Raw genomic sequence first — 23,536 nt, 5'->3', positions numbered from 1 at the left:
CTAAGTGAGTAGGCATGTGCTTGCGCCCCAGCTAAAAGGAAAGGTGGCCAGTCACACTTAGCTGGTGTTTTCTCTTTCTCTAGCTCATTTTTATCATTTAATAAATAATTATGAATATAATATGCCATCCAGAGAATGTTAATTATAACAATAGCTAAATGTTCTCACAATTACACAACTGCCAGCAGACACCTGCCTTGGATATTTTGATGTCCCCTCTTGCTCTTTCACATGTTTCTTCTGTCCAGTGACACTTTTAGAAACTATATAAGCATATCCAGTACTGGAATATGATTGACAAAGGCTCAGGGATCCATTGACCTTGATGTTGAAATGAATTATATATATATATATATATATGTTATATAAATCTATTTTATATATACATATTTACACATAGTTGCATATACATGTACAAACATAGATATCTTTATTTTTTCCATCTTTATTCCGTGTCTTCAATTTTTATTCTTATTTATGCAGAGAATATTTCCTAGATTTGTTTCATGTATTTATTTATTTATTTATTTTTAAACCCTTATCTTCTGTCTTAGAATAAATACTGTGTATTGGTTCTAAAGCATAAGAGTAGTAGTAGTAGTAGTGGTAGTCTCTCGGTGACCGAGAATGACAATTGTCTTTGTGCATTATCATCTATTGATGTACCCTCATGTGGCTTTGAAGTCCAAAGGCTGAGGCGCAGAGTTTGTGGCACATGGGGCATGGGACACCAGTAAGAGTAGTAAGTACTAGGCAAAGAGGATTAAGTGAATTGGGTCTGAGGCCATATTTGAACCTAGGAACTCCTCTCTATAGACCTTCCTCTCAATCCACTAAGTCACCTAGCTGGCAGCCAATCCAGCTTTATTTCTTCTTCATTTTTTAAAAAAAATTACTAACTTTATACTCAACTAATTTATTTCATGAAAGGAAATTGCTCATAATATTGTATCATACTTCATAAATATAATAAGTTTGTAGTTTAAACAAAATTTGCTTGTGGCTTCAATACTTCCCTACTTGGCAAGTGATTTTCAGGGAAGACTAGTAGCATCAAAGAAGCAAAGTCGTCCATTGCACCCAAAGCCATCACCAGTCATCTCAACTTTTTTTCTCGCTACTGTAATTTGATGTCTCTGGGAAAGAGAGGCTGTGAACCTTGTTTAACTCTGCCTCACAGCAATCTAATTTATGTGACAGTGAAAAGACATCACCATTGGTATCATTTTGGTCCTTTTTGAGTATGAGAGACAAAAACCAAACAAACAAAATTGAAAGGAAGCCCAGTTTTTGTAGATTCGGTATTATTTAATCTGTTTAGATAAGAGATCATTTGATCTCTTTGCTCTGACAAGTGCTATATATTGATTAAATTGAGCAAATTATTGTAACCAGTATTTATAGCTTTCTTTAATCAATATTCCATTTTTTTCTTTGATAACATTTTTTTCATTATCAGTTTGTTGAAAAAAATTTTTACTTGAACTTCATAAGTTCTTATTTTAAACTTTCCCCCTTTTAGATCTGGAGCCTACAAAAGCTAGTGGTGGGGGGCTTTACCCTTCCCAGCTAAGCAGAAGAGATGGGGTGCCATGGTACATGGAGATCAAATATCAGCACATCTAAGAGAGCAAAATACATTATGATCAGAACACATGTCCTATCTTGCCAATTCCTATCTTTGTTTCTGATCAGTCTCTTTAATAAAAAGCTTAGCACTCAGTCATTGAATCTGGGGTCAAACTTAGTTAGGTTTTTTGGCTCAGAAAGACAGTTTTCAAAACTTTTATGGCTTTTATGCCCAGTTTTCTCTGCCAAGACTCCACCTTCTGAGAATATAAGCTTTGTGCTGTGTGTGTTTGTCGCAAGTTAGTGGTATCCAATAATAGAGGACTAAGCATTCTGCTTACTATAGCTCCTCTGATCTGGTTGACAGAATTTTCTGGATCTCTGGTAAGGAATAGGTAATTATTATTAGCTATTAATTAGAGTTAATATTATTATTTATTAGAATTACAAGTATTATGTCTCCTCTAATTTCTCTTCTCCTTGCCTGCTCATTTAGTCTGAAATATAGTTGTAGCTACAGTTTAGTGACTGGAGAGTCAGACACAGAGTCTGATAGCTCTGGGTTCTAGTGCTTCTTCTGACTCAAACTTTTAGGTGACATTAGTCAAGTCAATTATCTCTTAGTGCCTCATGTACTTCTCTAAGATCTTTAGTTGAAAAGTAGAAACCTACTTTTGTATAATGTCTTTAACAATTACTATTGCCAGAAGATTTTCCATTATGATTGATTTAATGAGCATTTTTAAAAGAATTTTATCCATTTTTATTTAAGAAATATAGAAAAATAGCATCAAGTCTTGGTGACCTTTAAAATTATAAACATATTTATTAATTAAAATAACCAAAATGAATAATCAATGCAAAAATTTATGTAAATGTATGTTTTTTATTTTTCTAACTTTGAAGATTATTCCATTCTATATAATATTATATGCAGTTATTTAATGGTATATTGAAAGACTGCTTTCACTACCAATTGTATGCCTGATGCATGAAGTAAAATACCTAAAGTCAGAGATTTCTACTCTTACATGCATAGGGAATTTCTTATCAATGAAATTGATGACTTTGACATATTAAAATATCAATATTTAGCTATGAGACACTGAATAATGACTTGGATGAAATAGGTGCATCAAGCTATTTATTGAGTGGATTTGAATTGAAGGCCTCCATTAACTGATATACACTTTGAATATTTCATATTAAATTTCAAGCTCTCATTAGCTAAAATATTAATACAAAATATGGTTACCTTTATTCTCCATTTATAACAGTAAATCTTAATGATAAATATAGTAAATTATATTGTCTGGATTTGGGATTTTTACATTGTATTCCTATATTCCTACTATTGAAAGTGTTATATGTTTGCTTATATTAGTTTAAGCTGTTCTTCTTTAAATGGTTATGTCTTTATCACAAAAATTCTTAATTTTGGTGCTTTTATATGAACTAACTCACAATAACTCCCCTGATTGCTCTCAAATACACATACTCTAGATGTCTTCCTCTGGTATTCTGCCTGGCCTAGCATTCTACAATTCCCTAAATTTGTTTTATTGACATTACCAGAGAGAAAGAATTCTGTGTAGCTCGGGTAGATAAATACCTAAGGTACAATATGAATGAAGCAATCTTCATAATGTAATTTTATCACTGAATATATACATATATACATATATTTACATATAATATTAATTTGTATATATATAATGGTAGGTTGCATTACTCTTCATAGTATATAAATATTATAAAGTAAGTCATGGAAAGATAGATGGATCCGAATTGTATGATGAGTTTTAATTCTGGCCCTTATATTAACTATGTGGCTTTCAGGCAAATCACTTGTTGGTTCTGATTTCCTGTTTCCTTTTGAGTAAAATGCAGACCTCTTTTGGCTTTAAGGACATTGCATATACATGCATTATGGTTTGCATTTGATGAATTTAGTATTTCTGCTTTTAGGCATTTAACTAAAGTGTTTAATACCCTAATATATGATGAATTTTTGCATAGGTACCATGTACCAATGAGAAAATGATATATTCTTTTTTATTCCCATTCAGCTCTCTCTGGATATCTCTTATATCTAGCTTCTCTATGATTCTATTAATCTCCTTGACTTCATTATATTTTCTTTCCAGTTCTCCTTGTATACAGTCAAGGAGATTAATAGAATCTCAGATAATTCATCATATATTAGGGTATTAAAAACTTCAGTTAAATACATAAAAGCATAAATACTTAATTCATCAAATTCAGATCATAATGAAATAAATAATGTTTAATAAGGGACCATAGAAGCAGTTTAAAAATTAATTGAAGAATAATCTAATCTTAAAGAATGTCAGTTAAAGAACAAGCTATTTAAATTATATGAAATTTTATTACAGAGAATGATAATAATAACAAAATATATCTAAAAATACGGAATTCTAAAAATAAGTAATTAGAGGAAAAGGTGTATTTCTAAATACTTAAACTCAGAATACACAAAGTCCAGGTCAATGAATTCAATATTCAATAACCAAACTAGAAAAAAGTGAATTAAAACTCCCCAATAAAATTTCAAATATATAATCCTAAAAATACACATGAGGTTAATAAAATTGAATATTAAAATATTGAAATGATAAATAAAAATTGGATTTAGTGCAATGAAAAATCTACAAAACAGATAAATGACTGTTTAATAAGTTTTTAAACAGAAGAAAAAAACATGTCATTAGCATCAGGAATGAAAAGGGTGAATATAGAACTAGTGAATATAGAATCAAAGTAGTTATTAAGAACTATTTTGCCTAAGCACATGGCAATACATTTAGCAATGTAAGTGAAATGGAAAATTAAATACAAAAATATAAACTGCCTATACTAAGAGGGGAGAAAATGTAATATAAATATAAACCTATTTTAGAAAAATGAATTGAAAAGGCCATGAATAAATTTTAAACAAAAAACCACCAGGACCAGATGGATTTACAAATTAATTCTACCAAAAATTCAAGATCAAATAATTCAAATATTATATGAATTATTGGAAAATTGGTAAAGGAGTCCAATAAAACTCCAGTACTCATACATAAACCAAAAAGAGCAAAAACAGAAAAAATATAGATTAATTTAATTAATGAATATGTATGCAAAGATTTCAAGTTCTCTGGGTCACTTTTATAATAAGATGTACCAGCAGAGCAAAAATTGAAGAGAACTTGATAGCTAAACCAGGTAGGACAAAGAAGAGAGGGAAAAGTAATGTTTGTCTACATCAATGCAAGATTTTTTAAGAAAAACTTGCAATGGGAGTAAATACACACACATATGTTATTATCCATGTCCAAGTTGTATTTAATGAAAGTTAATTCAACATTATTAAAGCAGTTAACATGATTTGAGTATTTCTTTTTTTAATAGTTCATTTATTTATTAGGAATATTTTTCCATGGTTACATATTTTATGACTTTTCCCACCCCTCTTCCCTTCCCCCTCCCAGAGCTGACAAGCAATTCCACTGGGTTATACATGTATCATTGTTCAAAACATATTTAAATATTATTCATATTTGCAATAGAATGATCTTTTAATGCCAATATCTTAATCATATATTCATAAAACCAGATGATAGATCACATGCTTTTCTTCTGTATTTCTGCTCCCACAATTCTTTCTCTGGATGTTGATAGTGTTCTTTTTCATAAGTTCTTCTAGATTGTCCTGTATCATTGTATTGCTACTAGTAGAAAAGTCTATTACATCTGATTGTGACATAATATATCACTCTTTGTGTGGTTCTCTTCCTTTTGCTCTGTGTCAGTTCTTGAACTTCATTCCAGTTCACATAGAAATCCTTCAGTTCTTTCCTTTCAGCACAATAATATTCCATCATCATTTGTTACCACATTTTTTCAGCCACTCCCCAGTCAAAGGGTAGCCCCTCATTTTTATTTTTTTTTGCTATGACAATGAATAAGGCTATAAATATATTGGTACAAGTACTTTTCCTTATTATTTCTTTGGGGGTACAAACCCAGAAGTGGTATAGCTGGATCAAAGGGCAGGCATTCTTTTAGATCTCTTTGAGCATAGATCCAAATTGTCTTCTAGAATGATTGCATTAATTCACAACTCACAGTGTATTAGTGTCCCAATTCTGCCACATCCCTTCAACATTTGTCACTTTTCTTTCCTGTCATATTGATTGATCTTCTGGGTGTACAGCGGTACCTCAGAGTTGTTTTTATTTGCATTTCTTCAATCAGGAAGGATTTACAACACTTTTTCATGTATTTATTGATAGTTTTGATTTCTTCATCTGAGAACTGCCTATACATATCCCCTCACCATTTGTTGATTGGGGAATGACTTGATTTTTTTTAAATTTGACTTAATTCCTCATATATTTGGATAATTAAACCTTTGTCAGATAGATTTTTTTAAATAAATATTTTTCCCCATTTGCTTTCCTTCTAATTTTGGTTACAATGCTTTTGTTTGTGCAAAACCTTTTTTAATTCTATGCAATCAAAATCATTCATTTTACATTTTGTAATGTTCTCTATCTTTTGCTTGGTCTTCAATTCCTTCCATTCCCATGGGTATACTATTCCATGTTCTATGTTCACCTAATTTATTTATTATTTCACTTTTTATATGTCATTTATCTAATTTGAATTTATCTTGGGATAGGATGTGAGATGTTGATTTAAACCTGATTTTTTTTTCCATAGTGTTTTCCAATTTTCTCAGCAGTTTTTGTCAAATAGTGAGTTCTTGTCCAAAAACTGGAATCTTTGGGTTTACTGAACATGAGCTTGCTGAGGTAATTTATCCCTAGTGTATTCCATTTGTAATAATTATCTTAGGGATGATATTAGTTGGTCAAGAAGGATCTAAAGGAGGCTACTATTTGTGAGCAGGTGAGGCTTTCATCATAGATAGAAGTCTAAGTGTAAGTGACTCCTGTGCTCACTCACTCAGTCTTCCTGGGCTGTGATACCAAGGGGTGTTACTCAGGAATCTGTGATTTCCCTGTGGTAATAGGTGATGGGGAGTTGAAAGGAAAGCTCCCCTATCTGATGATAGAAGAGGTTCCAAATTCCTGTGCACCAACAGGCCAGCTGACTCAGAGGGTAGGGGTCTTGATCAGCACCAGTGATGGCTGATCAGTACCTTAGTGAGTAACTCCCTCAAAGCTCCTTTGAATAAATCTCTTTTGTAATATCTGAATGTGTTAGATTAATTTAATAGATATAGGATATTAGGAAAGTGGGAAGTTGGTTTGAGAGTAGAGGAGTCCCTATTTTTCTTAGTCCCATGAGGTCCTTCATTCTGTCAGCTTCAAAGTCAGATCAGAATTTCTCCTCACCTCCCAACTAACTCAGGCTAAATTAAATGCTAAAGGGGTCAAGGAAAGAGTTCAATATATGCAGTAAGGCTGATAGGGGGTTCCAGCTCTAGGGCCAAGAGTCCAAAGACCCCTACAAGTGCAATAAAACCAACATCTCTCTAGTGGTGTTATTAGAGATATTAAGCTGTAGTATCATTCTTCTGGAGAAGTCCCAGGGCTAGTCACTTGAAAATCCTTCAGTTGGTTCTTGACAAATCCCTAGTAAGGTAAATGCTTCCCCCCATTGAGATTCCAACTCAAAAGTCCAAGTTCCTCCCAGATCTCTCTGAGGTCCACATTCTTCTCCCATGATTCTGTGTTACCAATAGTCTTTTGCTGTCAATCATGCTTTCTTCCAATGTTCTATCCTTACCATGACATCCTGCACTTACACATTGATCCACCCTTCTGTCTCTTAGCCAGTACCATATTGTGTTTTTGACCACCACTTGATAGTACAATTTAAGATCTGGTACTGCTAGGCCCCATTTATATATATAACATATATATATTATTTCTCTTAATGTGTTTCATCTTTTGTTCTATCAAATGAACTTTGTTACATTTTTTTCTAATTCTATTAAAAGTTCTTTGGTAGTTTGGAAGGTAATAGGACTGTCATTTTATTATAATATCTCATTCTACCCAGGTGCAATTAATGTTTTTTCCAATTATTTAGATCCAGTTTAATTGTGTGATCATTGTTTCATAGTTGTTATCATATAATTCCTGTTTTTGTCTTGGTAGATACATTCCTAAATATTTTATATATTCTGTACACTGATTTTAAATGGAGTTTCTCTTTTTAACTCCTGCTTCTGAGTTTTATTGGAAATATATAGAAATGCTGATGATGATTTTGTACCCTGCAACTGTGCTAAAGTTGTTAATTATTTCGACTAGCATTTTAGTTTTTCTTATAGGATTCTTTAAGTATGCTATCATATTATCTGAAAAGAGTGATAGTTTAGTTTCCTCATTGCCTACTTTAATCCTTTTGATTTATTTTTCTTTTCTAATTGCTAAGGCTAGCATTTCTAGTATAATACTAAATAATAGAGGTGATAATGGTCATCCTTTCTTACTCCTGATCTTATTGGGAAGGCTTTTAACTTGTTCGCATTTCAGATAATACTTGCTGATGGTTTTAGATATTCATCACTTACATTATTTTGAGGAAAGTTCCTTTTATTCCTATGATTTGTAATGTTTTCAATAGGAAAGGATGTTATATTTTGTCAAAGGCTTTTTCTGCATCTATTGTAATTATCATATGATTTCTGTTGGTTTGATTATTGATATGGTCAATTATGTGGATGGCTTTCCTAATATTAAACAATCCTTGCATTCCTGGTATAAATCTCACCTGGCATAATGAATAATCTTTGAGATAACTAGTTCTCTGAAGTAATTTTGCTAATTTTTATTTAAGATTTTTGCATTGTAATAATTACATGATGGCCAAATTGTAATAATTAAAAATTAAATTTTGAGGCTGCTAGTAGCTTTAGTAGCTGTATTACATCGAAGTAATGATAGTAAAGAGAGAGAAATGTAAGAAAGAGATAGAGAGCTGTTTAGCTAAATACCCTAACTGCCATTCTGATGGAATGAAGCTCAGCACCAACAAAGGCTCCTTCAAATCCAATCTCCAATCAGAACTCCATGAGAGGCTCTTAAGCAAGAGTCATCATCGCAGTAGTGCTTCCAGCAAGCTTGCCACCAATGCCAGAATGTGTGTGCCGACCTCTGGTCATGCCTTTATAAGCCATTTTCTCTACCCACTAGTTCTACCACATCTCATCTCAGGAATCAATCATAGTTCCTCAATTTGCCTGGCATGCCCCAGGGAGGCAATGCCTTTGGGATCATTTTCTTGCCTCTGAGGGGTCAGAAAATGCCTGTGTTCTGTGTCTTAGCAATAATGCTTCTACCTCATGTGGGAACATAATTGTTAATGGGCATCCCAATACTAGATCAACAGTTTTTGTCACTAGTAAGTCTGTAGCAGCTATTCCTCTAAGATATGGTTGTGTTCCTGATGCTACTGGGTCCAATTGAGCAGAATAAAGCAACTGGGCATTGAGAAGGTCCCAAAGTCTGAGTTAAAACACCTGAAGCTACCCCTCTTCACTCAGGTACATAAAAAGTAAATGGCTTGTTGTAGTCTGGGATGCCTAGAGTGGGGGCAGACAGGATAGCCTTTTTTAGACCTGATAGAGCTGACAGGTGTTCTCTTTCTAATTTGAGGGGTTCAGGGACCGAATTCCTTGTTAGTGCTATAAGGGGTTTAGTAATTTCCCCATAGCAAGGAATCCATTGTCTACAAAACCCTGTTGCTCTCAAAATTGCTCTCAACTGTTTCTTAGTGGTAGGAGCACTTAAATTTTGAATATTCTCAATTCATTTGGGAGAAATCAAGCAGGCACCTGCAGTCAGGATGAACCCCAAATATTCTACTTTAGGGAGGTACCACTGAACCTTATCCTTCGAGATTGTATGCCCTCTTTTGTGTAATTCCAAAAGAAGGCGTTTGCTATCTTCCTGACATGTTGCTGCATCCCTTGAAGCCAAGAGTAGTTCATCTACGTACTTGATTAATTTGCTGTTTTTTAATTTTATATTATCTGTATCTTGGCTCAAAATTTGTCCAAATAAGGTCAGGCTTTCTACATAACCCTGGGGCAAATGTCTCCATGAATATTAAGTGTCATTCCAGGTGAAAGCAAAGATATGCCTTGAGTTCTCATGTATAGATAGGTATGGAAAAGAAGGCTGAGCACAAGTCTACTACTGTAAAATATGTAGCTGTGCTAGGAATAGAAGAAATAATAGTATTGATATTGGGGACTACAGAGGGTCTCTTTATAACGTGATTGTTCATAGCCCTCAATTCCTGTACGAATCTGTAGAGGTGTTTGCCATCAGGCCCCCTTTTTGGTTTTTTAACTGGGAGGATGGGCATGTTGTATTCATATTTAAAAGGGAAAATTATTCCATGGTCAATTATTGAGTTTATTCCTGGGGTAATTCCCTCTATTGCCTCTTTTGAAAGGGGATACTGAGGAATTGAAAGAGGTGGGCTACATTTAGTTTTTATTTGCACAGGATCAGCCGACTTAAGTAAGCCTACATCGGAAGAAGATGTGGCCCAAAGAGACTCCAGTATATCTTCAGATATTGCAAAGGTGGGATGCTCTTTTTTCTCCTGACTCTCTGAGAGAATTACAGGGAGTAAATTTAAAGATTCCTCCGGTACTTCCAATGATAAGGAACCATCTGGGGAGCAGGTTATTGTGGCTCTGAGTTTGCATAGAAGGTCCCTCCCCAGCAAATTTAAAGGAGAGTCAGGCATCAAAAGAAAGGAATGTTGTACCTCTAGGGGTCCTACACACCATTCTATGGGGAAGTCTTTTAACTCTTTGGGGTATTCCTGATACTCCCATTACATTCTCTGAGCCAACAGAATAACATTGTAAATCAGGTGTTCTCTTTAATACAGACCAGGAAGCTCCAGTGTCTAAGACACACTCATAATAAGTGTTACCCACCTTTAAGGTAACATGGGGTTCATTAGTATGGGGGGCAGTGGATAGGGACAATGGGTCGTAAGACATCAGGGTCCAGAAAATAAAAGGTTGAATCCTCTGGTTCCTGTGCCCCAGCCCCCCCCCCTCCCCGAACACCTTCATTGTGTTTGGGAAGTTCCTTGGGAAACCCCCTGAATGGCACCCCCTGAAGGGCACCCCCCTTCGAGTATTTTTTGGACGAGCACCATTTTTTATATATTGTTGTGGAGTCATTTGTGAGTTATCATTTCTAAAGTTGTGGTTTTCATTGTCATAATTATAATTATTTATAATTATATATAACATATTATATATAATTATATATTTCTATAATTGTCATTTCTGTAGTTGTTATTAAACTGTGTATTCCTTCCTATAATCTTGAGAAAAGTTCTATACTGTACCATATTGTGGCCCTTCTTCCCACAAAAGTGGCAGGTAATGGATTGGTAATTAGATTTCTGGAGAGGGGCAAGTGTCGTTGATTCATTATCATGCCCACTTTCTAATTTAGCTATCCTATCTATTACACATCTCATTTTTTTTTCATTTCCTCCATGTCATCATTATTTTCTTCCCCCTTTTCTTTGTTTCCTTTTAAAACATATATAGCTGTTTTTCGCAATTCTTCAAGGTCCATCTCTGACCATCTTGGACATTGTGTTCTAAAGTAATTCTTAATCGCTTTGCAAGAGTTATGGACAAAGATCCTTCTAACTTGTCTTAAGCTATTCTCTTTAGTTAGGTCCCAATCCAGGTATATGTCCCCAAACGCAATTATTCTATCCATGAATCTGGAGGGTGTTTCTTCCTCCTTTTGCTTAATTTTTTCAAGTTCCATCCACTTATCTGTACTGTTTGCACATTCCCTCATTGCCATAAGGATGGCCTCTCTACAATGCTATATTTGTAGATAATCCTTAGGGTTATTATAGTCTCATTCGGGATCCTGAGATGGCCAATGTGCTGCATTTTGCCCCCGGGTTTTGTTGACGTGAGCAATTATTTTATTTTTCTCATGTTCCATTAAAAAAGCCTGTAGCAAGTTCTCAACATCCTTGTAGGACGGATTATACTGAAAAAATGTCTCCCATCTTTTTTGTTACTAGAAATGGATCTTGTTCTTATGTGGGGATATTTCATGTAAATTCATTTATTTCTTGGGGAGTAAATGGTATCCTGTGTCTTAAAGTCACCACATCCCCATTCGGTCCTATTTCAGGTACTTCTCTTAAAGGAAATAGGCCTCTAGTTGAATTTTGTACCTGTGGGTCAATTTGACTAGGACAAGTTTCTCTAGGAGGATGAGATTTCCTTTGGGCTGGAATTTGGTTTTCTGTAGTAGGGGGAACATGAGAAACTGGGGTTTCAGGGGAAGGGTTTGGGGGATTAAATTCAGTTAAAATTTGCACTACAGGAGAGAAGCAGTCTGTTAACTGAGCTATAGGGAAGGTGTTTTCCATCTCTATTTCAGGGAAGGAAATTTCCTCATTTAAAGGTTCTGAAACAGGTCTGTTTCTGGTATGGTGGGTGTTTGCCAATTGATCCTGTAAGAAACATTTTAGATCTTCTAATTTGGCTTGCATTTTATCCTCAGTTTTTTGAGTATTTTTCTGAACTGCAGCTTCAATTAATTTTTGTATGTTAGCATCTCTAAATACAGTGCTGAGGAGTACAAAAATGACATTACCTATTAATATAAAAAATTTGAGTTATTCTGTATTCCTCTATGCCCCTAATTCTTCAACCACCATATAAATGTCAATGAATGTAGTATTCATTTATATATATATATATATATACATATATATATATATATGTATATATATATATATGTATATATATATATATATATATATATATATATATATATAAAGGTTTTGTAATTATTTTTCTAATGGTCTTCACAAAACACATGGGGAGCAGGACAAAACCAAAAGTTTCTACAGGTTTGTTTGTTTGTTTTCACTCCTAATCTAGGAGGTTGTTTCTTAAAAGAAAGGAGATTTAGAAACAGCTCTCCCAGCCAGGCCTTGTCGCTAAGATTTAAAACAGCTGTGTTCTATCTAATTTAAGGAGAGAAGCCTGAAAGCAGGAAAATGGGCTTTGTACTCTGATGGTCTACCTGTTTTTGTTTTTTTTTTTTTTTTTTTTGTTATTGTTGCAAGATTGAAGCAAGGGCTCAGCTTCCCAAAGTTTCCTCGCTACCATCTCTAGGCCTGGCTCTCAATCCACTGAGTCACCCAGCTGCCCCTTAAGATTAAAAGGGAAGAAAAAAAACCCTGATGATTCCAATTTTTACTTAAGGAGAAAAGAGAAGAGAGAAAAAGTGTTTTATACTCACCTGTTCTGGCAGCTGTGTCTTTAAGCAGAGTTAGCTGGTAAAAAGGACTGAGTGAGGAGGAAGTGGGGTGAAAAGGCAAGAAAATTCAGGAAATTTATTGAGGGAACTCAATAACCCTTTGAGGTCTGCCAAACTGTTGTGGTGAAAATCACCTTTAAAGGTTGTTAAAATATTAATTTATGGTCACCAGGGAAATCAGCTATGTAATTCCCTAAATGAAACACTCCAGTCAGAATGGAGTTTATGGTGGTTTAATCACAATGGGAGTAAGAAAAGGGAGAGGGAGAGAAGGAGAGAATCTGAAAGGGAAAGATGTTAACTCAACCTTCTGATAGAGTCAGAGGGAGTTTTTAGGCCTGGAAGGCCAAGGTAAAGAAGGGAATCAGTCCTTGACTCACGTGAACGATTTGAAAGAAGCTGTCTGTGGGCCTCCTCTCTGCTCAAGCTCCTCACAGGAACTGCCCTCTCACCCTGTCCACAGGAAGTGAGCAAATTCCAGAGGCTTTTCCCTACCTCATTTCCTGTGCCTCACAAGTGCCAATGGTGGCTCTAGCTTGACCTAGGACTGCCCAGAGGTCTGTCCTTTTTTGCACATGTCTGTTGAGGGCCATATTCTCAAATAATTAAATCTTGAGCTTTTTGCTGCAGCTCTTTCCAATCTCTACCTGTGTAGGGTGGAGATTGCAGTTTCCAAGACCTGACTACTTTATTACAAGTATCTCCATTGTCATTGATCAGGAAATAGTTAAATCCCATCCTCCAAAGAGTGGTCTGAACAGGGTGGAGTAGTTTTGAAATTCACAATCCCCCCTGATAATGATGATTGGGGGACTAGTCTCCCCAATTGATCACTAAACATAAGTGTACTGTACCCCGAAAAATTCTATACACTTGTGAATTTCAAAACTACTCCACTCCGTTCACATAGCTTCAGTCTAGATCTCTCAATAACACAATCTGACTGATATATTTATGTAACAAAAGGTTAAATATGATAAATAAAACAAGGATTGGGAATAGGAAGGAGGGACAAGGAAATCCCATAGTTCTATAGTTCTATTACTTCATCCTCCAAGCTAAGAGGCTCTTAGGAGCCTGCCTTTTGGTTCTTGAGGCTGTCGACTTAACCTTTTTGTGTGTACCCCAAAATCCCTAAATCTAACTATTTTGACTCTGGTCACACCCAAAACAGTCTTTGGTAAAGGCAGTACAGTTCATGTTTTCTGGATAAAGGGCTGATTTAGTGCCAGAGTCAACCAAGGCCCACAGTCCTCAGGCTGCAGGGTTTCCTTGACCACAGAAAGAATTAAGTCTCTCTGGTTGGCTTTTTCCCACATGTCACAGAATGTATCTTCAGTTGTAGAACAGAAATGAAATAGAGAGGAGCAGATGGAAATATAAGTCCAGAAGCTGGAAAGCTGATCTGAGGACCTCAACTGTCAGGTCCAAACTGCTCCTCTCAAGGAAGTCAGTTAACTCCAACAGGATATTATCCCTTCAAAGGGATAGTTCTTCATATGATTAGCTAAAAATAGAAAAGAGAGGGAATTAATTCTATCTTCACATATCCAAGGTTTTTTCCTTGATCATGTCTTTCAGGTAGTCTAATAATTCTCAAATTGTTTCTTCCAGTTCTATCTTCTGAATCATTTGATTTTCAATATTTTATGTTTTCCTCTGTTTTTTCATTCTTTTGATTCTGGTTTATTATTTCTTTATTTCTCATAAAATCATTAGTTTCTAGATGGTCACCTATATTTTAAAGACCTTATTTTCCTCTGTCAGTTTTTGGTTCTCCTTTTGCAATTGGCCTTTTTCTTCTTGTATCACTTACATTTATTTTACCCACTTTTCCTCTGCCTTTCTTAATTTGTTTTTGAAGTTCTTTATGAGATCTTTGAGAATATGTGTCAAATCTATATGTTTCTTTTGGACTTTGCTTGTGTTTACTTTGCTTTCACTATCCCTTTCTGTGTCTATACCTTGTTCTTTGTCCTTATAATAATTCTTTACAGTTAGCTGCTTTTATTGTTCTTAGCTAACTTTTCCTATCTAATTATAGATAGTCTCTGTTTTCTGGGAAGTTGAGGTATCTGCTAAGCTTCAGGCCTTGCTTGATGTTATTCTCAGATAATTTTCTGGGACTAAGGTCTGAGAGCTCTGAGAGCCCTCTCCCCCTGATGATTCTGTTGACCCTTGAGATGTTGATGGCTTAAGGATTTGCCTCAGGCTAGGTTGTAAGATTTTGATTTCACTCTGACCTTGATCAGGTCAGGGACTGATTAAATTCTAGCTACAGGCTTAGGCTTAAGTTTTTGGTCTTGCTTTTATTTGATCCAATTAGGCACACCCTTGATTGCCCTGTCTTGAAGCTCAGTCAAGATCTTTAGGCAGCTCTCCTTAGCTTGGTGGTAGTTAGTACTAAGTACTAAGTATCCACAAACTGTGTACTATGTCCTTATCCCAAATCCAGACTGGAAATCTTGGCTTCACTCTGGCCCATACAGATCAGCTCACTTTGGCCCCAATTGCTCTGGACTGGGACTCCAGACTTCTCCACAAATTTAAAATTTCAAAGGGTGTGTATTGGCTTGTAAAAAAGATCCCAGGCAAGATCTCAGAATCTGAATGTTGGCTTAGGCTCAGATTCAGATCCTCAGACAGCAAATGTGGGATTGGGGGGAGGGGGAAGGTAACTTGCTTTTGGCTTGTTCTTCCCTCCTTGTTACAGCCTTTTCCTGGCTCTGCTTTTCTCTCACCCCTGTTTCCAGATGATCTCTGCCTACTTTTTTTATTCTTGAAAGTTGTTTCACTTTTGCTCCCTGTTGGTTCTTTCACTCCTATATTCATTTTGTGGTGATATTTTAATCTTGGCTAGAGAGGATTCTCATGGTCATACAGAACAGCTCTGCCTCACTCCTCCAAATTTGCTTCATTCCCATTATCAATAATTTCCAGTGATTCTGTATTACCTTCGGGATCAAGTAAAATATCTTTGATTTGACTTTCTAAAATATTTCTAAACCTGACCTTTTTCTTCCTGTTCAGGAATAATTAGAAACAGCTTAGAACACTTGGAAGGACAGTGTCATTGAACCCAAGAACATATGTTTGGAAACAATATATAGGAAGACTGGAAAGATAGAAAGGATCAAGATTTTGAAGGGCTTCATATGTGAAACAGTAAATTTTGTATTTGATCCTGGAGGCTATAGGAAGACACTTGCCCTCCTTGTGAAGAAAGGTGATAGATTTCCCAAACCTGAGCTTCAAGAAAATAACTTTAACAGCTGAAAGTAGTATGGGTTTGATTTTGGAGACACTGCATACTTAAAGAACCACTAGTATACTGTCACAATTGTCAACCAGGATGACAACATAGGTTGAAAGCATGAGACACTGTGAAAATGTTGCCACCTTTCCCATTAGTAGGGCATGAAGGATGTTGTAGGGGAGGAGGAAGGGGGAAAATGAGTTATAATTTGGACATATTCAATTTAAAATATCCATGTGACTTCCAATTGAAGATCTCTGGAAGACAATTAGAGAAGTGATATTGAAAGTCAGCAGAGATTTGGGGGAAAAGAAGGTAGATTTGGCAGTCTTCAGCACAAAATTCATAGAAGCTTATGAGACCACAAAGTAAAACAGAATAGATTGAGAGAAGAAGAGACAATAAGACAGAATATTAAGGGTCACTTATTGTTAGAGGGAGTAATCTAGAAAAATATCCAGCAGAACAAACAGAGGAGCGGTCAGAGTTAGGGAGAAAACCAAAAGAAAGTTGCTTTGGAAAAAAACTAAAACAAGAGAGAAGAGAGTATCAAGGAGGAGAGAATGAATAACTGTCAAAAACTATTGAGAGGTCAATGGAATGAGCATTAAGAAAAGGTGATTACATCTGGCAATGAAGAAATAATTAGTAAAGTTGGAGGAAACAGTTTCAGTGCAAGATCTAAAGCATGATTATAACAGATTAAGAAGAAAGTGTGAAGAGAGGAAATAGAGGATCCTCCTGACTTTTTGAAGAATTCAAGTATGAAGGTCAGGAGAAATATAAGATAATAGTTGAGGATAGACGAATCAAGTGAGGATCTTTTTCTCATGTTGGGGAGACATGTCCAATTTGTAGGCATAAGGGAAAGTACCAATAGAGAGGGAAATAAATTATAGCAGTGGGATGACCAAGGGGGAACTCCTACTGTAGGAGATATAAAGGAAGGGAATAAAATTAATTTTGATTAGACAGAAGTTGAGGAGGAGATAGGGTAGAAGGCTGTTAGAATTGGGGGAGGAGAACCATGAGAGTTTTGAAGAGGGATGAAAAGGTTTGGATGAGCTTCTGTGCACAGTGGGATAAAGAGTTGATGAGGAAAGTACAGTAAGATTATCTACAATGTTAATTGTAGTGTCCATTGTGTCTAAGTGAGTGTCCACTGGAGATTATATGACAGAAAATTTTAGTGACTCCAGTCAGAATATTAGTATTATTTTCTCCACTTTTAAAATATGTGCATAAGATCAAAGATTATTAATGCCAAGAGTGATCCAAAGCTAAGGCTTTGCTAAGCAAAAATTTTAAAATGAAATGGGAGATAGTGATTCAAGAATAAATGGCAGTATAGATCCAAAACTAATATTTTGTTGGAAAAGTTCTTGATATGATAATTGGGATAGGTATTCAAGAAGCGAGGACAGTATAGAATAAATATGGCTCACCAAGGGGTCAAGGTAGGGAAAAGAGGGAAGAGTTGCTAGTGCAGGAGAGATGGGCTAGGAGAGAATTGAAGTTTAAAGGAATTGGAGATCAAAGTATGGACAAAGACCAAGAATTTTTAAAAGGGAAATCTGTGGAAGAGACGGGAGGGGAATAGGTTATAATCAGAAGAGGAACTTTGGTATTCTTGAACATTAAGGTATTTTTATTTTTTTGTGAGTGAGGGGAAGATCAAGGATTTGATTAACATTATTGGAGCATTAGGTCATGGGCAATGAATAGTTTGAGGAACTGAGAGGTTAAGGTTTCTGAGGGAGAAAAATATGCTTCTAGAAATCTCTTAACATGAGGGAAAGAGTTGGGGGAGAGAAAAAGTATTGTGGAGGCAGACTTCAAATTGTATTTGATTGGTCTCTATACAACATTTGTCTCTATACAACAAATCCCAGCATTTTTATGGAGCAGGAAATATGAATAGCATGAACCTCAAAGGAGTGGACATTTCTGAGTATTAGAGGTAGGTGGAGAACCTGCAAGTGCTAATAGAGAGCAATAGTATTTCCAATTCTCTGCCTTGAACAGTGAACCAAGTAGAATGAGTGAAGGTAAGTTTTTTCATCAGAATCTCTAAAATCAATAAATTACCTTTAGTTTTGTCCCAGCTTTATCAGAAAGAGTGGACACAATTAGCATGTCCAGGCCTCTATTTCTGATCACCATTAACCTCCACACACAGTAGAATTTAATTATTTTCAGAAACAATTGTCAAAGCAAAGAAACATGTGGAAAGACTTTATATTTGTTTTAGGGCACAGGAAGGATGCAGGCCATTTTCATGAGGCATTGAAGACTGACACAAAAAACATCAGGCTTAACCAGTCTCATGAGATGGGATTTGTTTTCTTGATATGACTTAAGTGATTACAAGTGGATCTGGGATCCTGGTAAAAATAATTTGTAGAAAACAGGCTGTCCATTTTTTCCTGAATCTTGAATCACAATGGCTGGAAGGAATGGGGCAGGAAAGAACCAAGTGATTACTATACCATAAATAAGGTTATAACACACTATAGTGTGACATGGAACACAGGCATCTGCCACATGACTTAGGTTTCATGCTGCTGAATAAAGCTCATGAGTCCATTGAAAGTGGTATTATGATTAGTCAAACTCTGGATCAATTTTCTCATCCAATTGTTTTATTGCTATCCCAGACAACAACCCAAAGATTTTTGTTTCTGTATGGTTATTAAGACTCTACGAATTAATATAGTGAGCTTTGTTTCAAGAATGGGATTATTGGGATGCTTTCCCTCAAAGCACTTATAAAGTAGCTGCTTCTAAAGGGCATTTTCCTGGCACCGCCATTTTGCTTTCCAGAATGAATATGCCAGCAATTCACCAATATTTTCTCCAACACATTATTTACCACTGGTGCCACACCCTTTCCCTGCACTACAATGGGTTTGCTTTTTACTTTTTTCAATAACGTAGAAAAACTGTAGAAACAGTTTTTGACAATTGTTACCTGGCATTTGGTATTCAAATTTTCTCCTTCCTTCCTTTCTCCACCCTTCCTGAGACAGTAAATAATCTGCTATAGTTTAAATCATTGCTGTTATGCAATACATTTTTATATATTCCTCATGCCCTAAAATATATTACACTTACAACAAAAACTCATGCAAGAAATAAAGTGGAAAATATCATGCTTTTTGTATTTTTCATAAGATCCATGATTTAAAACATTTTGAGAAAAATTTCAGGGAAAGAAGTCTGCTAACTTCTTGAATCCAGAAAATGAACTGTCTTGAAAAAGAAGACCTACATTGCATCAAGAAGATACAGAATGAACTTTGGGATACAATTGATTGAACTGAAGGGAGTTGAATACAATTATTCTGAATGTAAACTTTTATGACAAAAAGGACTTCCCCCTAATTTTTTTTTCTTAATGCACCTAGAAAACATTGGTTTTTCTCTCTCTTCTATTTCTAGAAAACATTAGTTTTGCTTTCTCTTTCCTTCTCTTGTATTTCCTTCTTATTTCTAACTATTGTACTTTTCTCTTAGAAGGTGCAATATTGTATGCACTTGTAGTTAGAAGATCTTTAGAGGTAGAAGCTGATTATTATTAAATGATACATTGGGGAGTCTAGTCTCCCAAAGGATCACAGGGAGATTATGAAGATGGGATTATCTTTCCCCTTGCCTACTTTTAAATTTAGTCAACAAAAAGAGACTACACCCCTTACTTAAACCAATGTTTTCTAGGTGCATTAAGAAAAAAAAATCAATTAGGGGGAAGTCGCTTTTGTCATAAAAGTTTACATTCAGAATAATTGGATTATAATTACTTTAGGGGTTTATACCTCCAGAAATGAGTGGCTGTCCCTTGGGCACTCCAGAGAAAATTTAAAAACTACAGTTGGTCCCCTAAAGTGGAGGAAGCAACAGAATGTGATGTAAAGAAGGATCTTTAAAAGTGACTGAATCCTCTTGTCAAGAGGTCTTTGAGCTCTTTCCAGGCTCTGGAGGCTAGTGGAGGACCTTCCTCAGTGTGGAGCTAGGACTCTAGCATTTGGTAAGACTGCTCTTGCATATTCCCATTTGGACTTTAACGGGGGTGAGTGAAAAGCTGACTCTTTTCTTGGCTTCCTGAGAGATTAATTTCCAGAGGAATCCTAGTGGTTATTCTCTGGTCCTCCAGCTAAATGGCCCTATGGCTGAGGGTAATCTGGTGGAGAGTTAAAGAGCCATGACTGGCTTGATCATATCCTTTGACTTTTTCAATCAAGAATGATTTGAATTCTTATAAATTCAACTCAGTTAAAATATTTGAGAAATTAGAACTTCATCAGAGACACTTGCTATAAAATCCCCACCCCAGCCCAGAAAAATCGCTGTTTTCCTTCTAATCTTGGTTGCATTGGATTTGTTTGTACAAACCATTTTTAATTTTATGTAATAAAATTATCTATCACATTTTCCACAATGTTCTATATTTCTTGATTAAACATAACTTCTTCTCTTATACATATATCTGCAGTTTTCTATGTTCTCTCATTTTGTTTATGGTATCATAATATATTACTAGATCAAATATCCATCTTGACATTTCCCTGGTGTGTGGTATGAGAAACTGGTGTGGGCCTAGTTTCTGCTATATTATTTTCCAGTTTTATTTCCCAAATAATGAGCTTTTTCCCCTAAAGCTTGGATCTTTGGGTTTATGGAACATGAAGTTATCATAGGCATTGGCTACCATGTTTGATAACTTCTAATCCTCTTATGTAGATATGGACGCAGATAAATATAATTTAAAAATCGATGGGGTGGGTAAAGGAAGTAACAACATCCTTTAGGAATATTTGAAGGGGGAGAAAAATATTCAGCAGGCATCTGATATGTGAGCTGAGCCTTCTGGTTTCTTACTTGATCAGAGTTTATAGAAGCATTTTAAGGCACTGGATCGTAAAAGTGAAGTTTTTAGAGTGAAGTTATGACTAGATTATCTTTAGAACCCATTCATAGTATTAGTGGTTTAGGGGGTGTGAATTATTGTAGTGATAGTGTTTGGCCCCCAAAGGTTCTTAATTGACCTAATTTCAATACTGCCATGTCTTAGTGAATAGGGAGATCCTAGGAGAAGTAGAAATATGAGGGATTGGCCAGAAGGTAGAGAAGACAGACCATAAATAACATTTATCAATTAGATTCTACATCTAATACTAGTATGCTTCAAGGCCCCCATAACAATTACAATTGTAATATCAATGATCATTGTTCACAGATCACCACAACAGCTACAACAATGAAAAAAGATTGAAATATTTTGTGATATGGCAAAATGTGGCAGAGGTGATGTAAGCAGTTGCCATTATAACAAATGGTACTGATACATTTACTGGACACAGAGTTACCACAAACCTTTAAGTTGCAAAAAACACAATATCTTCCAATCACAATGAAATTAGATACTCTTGTACTGACTTTTCTAGCATCTGTTCCTCCCCTCATTCTGCAAGGAAGACTTGCTTTTCTACCAGGAGATGAAATAGCAGTTTGTGGATCATGACTGACTACTATGATCTAGACTACAATTGTGCCATAAGAAATGAAGAGCAGTATGACTTCAGGAAAAAAGATGCTAAATAAAGTGAGCAGAAACAGAAGAATATTATATATAGTAACAGCAATACTATATGATGAACAACAGTGAATGACCTAGTTATTCTTACCAATACAATGATCCAAGAAAATCTCAGAGACTAATTATAAAAAATGCTATCTGCCTTCAGAAAGAGTTGATGAAGTCTGCATGCAGACCACAATATACTATGTTTCACTTTCTTTCTTGTTCTTCCTTTTCTGTTTGAGATTTCCCACAAAATGACTAATATGGAAAATGTTTTAGAATGGCACATGTAGAATCTCTTATCAAATTATTTGCCATCTTGGGAAGCAAGGAAAAGTAGGAAGGTGGAAGTGAACTTTTTACTTATAATTTAAAAATAATTTAAAATTATTTTTACATGAAATGGTAGAAAATAAAAATAAAATATTAAAAAGGTTAATATAAGCTGTAAAGAAGATGTCTTAGTTACTGTTGAAGGCATTCTCTTACTACAACTTCTCTACATTTAAAAAATCATACCTTGAACAAGGAGGAAAAATCAGCTATATTTTCCTCCCTACATATTAGAAAAGGAATAAACTCCTCACTTTATTCTCCATTAAAATTGTTCATATAGAAAAAGAAGGAATCAGGAAGAAAAGGTATAGACAGGTAGCTTTCAGAAGGAATAAACACATCAAGGAACATAAATTATTATCTTCAAATTTTCATTTTCACCATAAGATAATCAAACCTCAGATATTTGAAAGAATGTTATTTTCATATGTATTTTTTATGTCTTCTTTACCAAAATGTTGGCTTTTTTCTGAATATTCTTGCCACACTCTCATTTATTTCTTGTTTTTCCTCTATCTCTCTCATTTGATTTAAAAATTCTTTCAGTTATTTCATGGATTTCTATGCAGTTCATTTTCTTGAGACTTTCCTTATAGTTTATTTGACCTCATTGTCTTTTTCTGGCTTTGCATATTGATTATTCCTGTCAACATAATAATTTGCTATGATCTAAGACTTTAGTGTTATTTGCTCACTTTCCATCCTGGCTCTTGACTTTTCACTTTATGTTTGCTTTGGGCTCTCCTTACAGGGTTGAGAGATCATTGTCTCAAACTTCAAGTCTTTCATGTTTCTGTTATTAGGGGTTTTCCTGTGGTTCTGTAGACTTGGGGTGCTTCCAAGGTGCCATGATTTATATAGCGATGTAGTCACTGTTCTCCAAAACTTTGATATTGTCTTTATCCAGGAATGAACCTTGTTCCCCTGTTATTATGATAATATGCTAATATGCCTCCTAGCCAAGGGACCAGGCATCCTGCTCTCCAGTTCCTACAATTGCTATTTTTCTCTCTGTTGGAATTGAGTCCAGTGTCCCTATTGCACCATGCATGACAACAATAATGCTTCTCTAGCTTGGAAGAGAGAGAAAGCCCCTATTCCTCTGCAGCTACAAGTATTAGTTCCTTTGCGCTCTGGGCATATGAGTCTGAACTGCATATTATTAGCAATGCAAGAGGATCTTGAAGCCAATCCAGCAAAAGGCACCTTGCAATCTCCCTCTGAACAGTTGTCTAATTCTCCTACCATCTGTGGGTTTCAAACTCTGAAAGCTACTGCCCTTGCTTCTACCCAGGCATGTGCCTTGTGCTGCTGCACTTCAAGCTCAACTTTCATTCCCTCTGATAAACCTGATCCTTATGGCCTCCCAAGTTGTCTTGGGCAGGATAATAGTTTCACTTGAATTTGTTTCTGATCCATATTTTTGACATTATTCCTCTTCTCACCTATTTTCACCTTTGCATTAAAGCCAAA

Source organism: Monodelphis domestica, chromosome 1 (genome assembly GCF_027887165.1).
Source record: "Monodelphis domestica isolate mMonDom1 chromosome 1, mMonDom1.pri, whole genome shotgun sequence".
Taxonomy (NCBI): domain Eukaryota; kingdom Metazoa; phylum Chordata; class Mammalia; order Didelphimorphia; family Didelphidae; genus Monodelphis; species Monodelphis domestica.
The sequence above is the reverse complement of the archived record's forward strand: the minus strand, read 5'-3'. Positions refer to the sequence as shown.